Raw genomic sequence first — 3,874 nt, forward strand, 5'->3', positions numbered from 1 at the left:
GGAAGAACACTACAACTCCCAGAAGCCATTGCGCATCCTTTACTTCCTCTAAACGATGGCGAAAGAATTAGGACAAATTACAGATGAGCGAGATGCACAGCTCTTCTTCGGGTTTTTTTGTACTGTATTGTATTTCTTGAAACGTTACCAAAAAGCTTTTTTTTTTTTAATTATAGGAATGATTATTGATTCGGTGTTTCGACTGGACCTTCTCCCTAGAACCAGAAAACATGCTATAATTTCTGATAACAACAAATACTTACTTTATTTTTATTTGTATCTCACTTTTATTATTTTACTATTTTAATAACTCAAGGCAGTGAATATATCCAACACATCTTTTCCTCTTGATTTCCTTACAACAACCCTGTGAGGTGGGTTGGGCTGAAAGAGTGACTGGCCCATAGTTAATTATTCAGCTCTTTGAATTCGATTTTTGAAAATATGCATCAATTTGAGACAGTTTTGTTTTAAGAATCCTACTAAGGAGAATCCTGCAATTCTATTTATATTTACTTGGAAGTAAATTCCATTACATTTGTAGAATTAAAGAGGACTGTAAGGAGCCATTTAGGTCATTAAATCCAATCCCTATTTCACACTATTGCGTAAATAGACTGTCTAGTCTTTGGGTAATTATGAAGGAGAATTCAGCAGAGCTCTAGGTAATTGGTATCACAGTTGAGCTGCTCTAATTATTATGGATGAGTACCCAGGAAATTTGTACTGTTGTCCTTGCCAGTAGAAGGAAAGAAAGAGGTGAAACCAAGGATAATCCATTGCTGGAGTGAGGGTAAGAGGCTCTGCAGACAGGAAGGAATTCAGTTTACTTAAAGGGGGAAAAACTCCAAAATCCAATCTCGAAAAGGACAACAGTAATTTATAATCAACTATTATAACTGTAGCTGCTGATCCAGTTCTACAAAGGAATTATTGAGTCTGTCATCTGCACCTCTATAACTGTCTGGTTTGGTTCTGCAACCCAACAAAGACAAACACAGACTTCAGAGGATAATTAGAATTGCAGAAAAAACAATTGCTACCAACCTGCCTTCCATTGAGGACCTGTATACTGCACGAGTCAAAAAGAGGGCTGTGAAAATATTTACAGACCCCTCACATCCTGGACACAAACTGTTTCAACTCCTACCCTCAAAACGACGCTATAGAGCACTGCATACCAGAACAACTAGACACAAGAACAGTTTTTTCCCGAAGGCCATCACTCTGCTAAACAAATAATTCCCTCAACACTGTCAAGCTATTTATTTATTTATTTATTTATTTATTTATTTATTTATTTATTTATTTATTTATTTATTTATTTATTTAACATCAGACGAAGGCCCAGGCTCTGAGGGTCTTGACCATCCGGGGAACGGGAAAAGTCAGGGGGATCGGGGCACGCGATCGCCTGCATACATCGAACGCGTGACTCCCTTTTCATTTCTTTGTTTCGGGAGTACTTGATGGGTTTTCCTTTTGTGTATGTGTTTGCTAAGTTCTCTGTGTTTTGTCTTTCTGATTATGTTAATGTGGGTGGGTTTCGTGTTCCGCGTGTGTTCCGGTTTAATCTGTTCATTCTAACGATTTGATTTCCTCAAGTATTCTCCCTTCCGTTAGTTGTTTTCCATATGCTTTGACTGAAGTTAATCTATTTAGGCTTGTGATTGAATCTTGTCTTGATCTAATCTATTTCTTTTATTTGGTCGGCTATGTCTGTGTGACCTGATTATTTTCTTTCCTGTATTTTTAGGTATTGTCTTTTAAATAGCCTTGAGGTTTGTGGGTTTTTCCCTGGCAAGATTTAATTCTAAGTCAGTGTTTTTTATTATGATGCATCCTGGCTTGATTTCCTTTTGCTCAACACTGCCTAGGTGAAGTTCCCTTCCTACAATACTTTACACTTGATACTCAGTTTCCAAACTGAAAAACCTGGCTTTTTACTCTTATCAACTTCACTACTTCTAACCCATTCTCTAACCTGGGGTTTCTTAAAATTTTAGATACCCCTGGAGACTCCTAAGACCCTCTCGGGGATTCATGAAATCAAAATTATTTGATTTGTTGAAAAATAATACAATATTAAAATCCCATCAAATGATCATGAGAAGCAATTATGGCAGAATATGTAATTAATAGGATACTTACTGACAAATATAACCCATACAAACAAAAACTCTTTGGGGATCTTCCATAATTTTAAAAAGTGGAAAAGAGGAATGAGACAAAAAACAAATTAAAAAAGACTGCTCAGACCCAAACTTAATTTGAAGTTTATTCTGTATTCTAGTGTATTAGCTATACCATCTAGTTTTGTGTTGTCTGCATATTTCTTGGGATTCCCTGTACATATCTGCATATTTGTGTGTGCATTACAAATAAAAGCAAATCAAACTTCAGCATGGGTGTACTGTAATGTTTTTAAAGTTTACCCATTCAGTGGACTCAGTGGGTTGGAACAGAAACCATGCCTTACCTGCAGACCACATCCTGCAATTTAATGAATCTGTTTTAAGAGCAGAGAGCTGTCTAAATACATAGAGTCTATAAGACAGAGCATGGACATTGTAGAAGAGATGTGTGTGTTATTTTAAGACTGATTGAGATACATCTATATACTTTATGTGCACACAAACTACATATATTTTAGAATAGAATAGAATAGAATTTTATTGGCCAAGTGTGATTGGACACACAAGGAATTTGTCTTGGTGCATATGCTCTCAGTGTACATAAAAGAAAAGATACGTTCGTCAAGGTACAGCATTTATAACACAATTGATGGTCAGTATATCAATATAAATCATAAGGATTGCCAGCAACAAGTTACAGTCATAAGTGGAAAGAGATTGGTGATGGGAACGATGAGAAGATTAATAGTAGTGCAGATTCAGTAAATAGTTTGACAGTGTTGATGGAATTATTTGTTTAGCAGAGTGATGGCCTTCGGGAAAAAACTGTTCTTGTGTCTAGTTGTTCTAGTGTGCGGTGCTCTATAGCATCGTTTTGAGGGTAGGAGTTGAAACAGTTTATATCCAGGATGCGAGGGGTCTGTAAATATTTTCAGGGCCCTCTTTTTGATTCGTGCAGTATACAGGTCCTCAATGGAAGGCAGGTTGGTAGCAATTATTTTTTCTGCAGTTCTAATTATCCTCTGAAGTCTGTGTTTTTCTTGTTGGGTTGCAGAACCGAACCAAATGACAGACTCAATAATTCCTCTGTAGAACTGAATCAGCAGCTCCTTGGGCAGTTTGAGCTTATTGAGTTGGCGCAGAAAGAACATTCTTTGTTGTCCTTTTTTAATGATGTTTTTGATGTTGGCTGTCCATTTGAGATCTTGCGATATGATAGAACCTAGAAATTTAAAGGTTTCTACTGTTGATACTGTGTTGTCTAGTATTGTGAGAGGTGGAAGTATGGAAGGGTTTCTCCTAAAGTCTACCACCATTTCTACGGTTTTGAGTGTGTTCAGTTCCAGATTGTTTTAGTTGCACCACAAGGCTAGTCGTTCGACCTCTTGTCTATATGCGGATTCGTCATTGTCTCGAATGAGACCAATCACTGTTGTGTCATCTGCGAACTTCAGTAGCTTAACAGATGGATCGTTGGAGATGCAGTCATTGGTATACAGAGAAGAGAAGTGGGGAGAGCACACAGCCTTGGGGGGCCCCTGTGCTAATTGTACAGGTATTTGATGTGATCTTGCTTAGCTTCACCTGCTGCTTCCTGTTTGTTAGGAAGCTTGTGATCCACTTACAAGTCTGTTCCGGTACCTGTAGCTGGTTTAGCTTAGTTAGAAGAATGTCTGGAATGATGGTATTGAATGCTGAACTAAAGTCTACAAAAAGGACCCTTGCATAGGTCTTTGGAG

Source organism: Ahaetulla prasina, chromosome 3, assembly GCF_028640845.1.
Source record: "Ahaetulla prasina isolate Xishuangbanna chromosome 3, ASM2864084v1, whole genome shotgun sequence".
Classification (NCBI taxonomy): domain Eukaryota; kingdom Metazoa; phylum Chordata; class Lepidosauria; order Squamata; family Colubridae; genus Ahaetulla; species Ahaetulla prasina.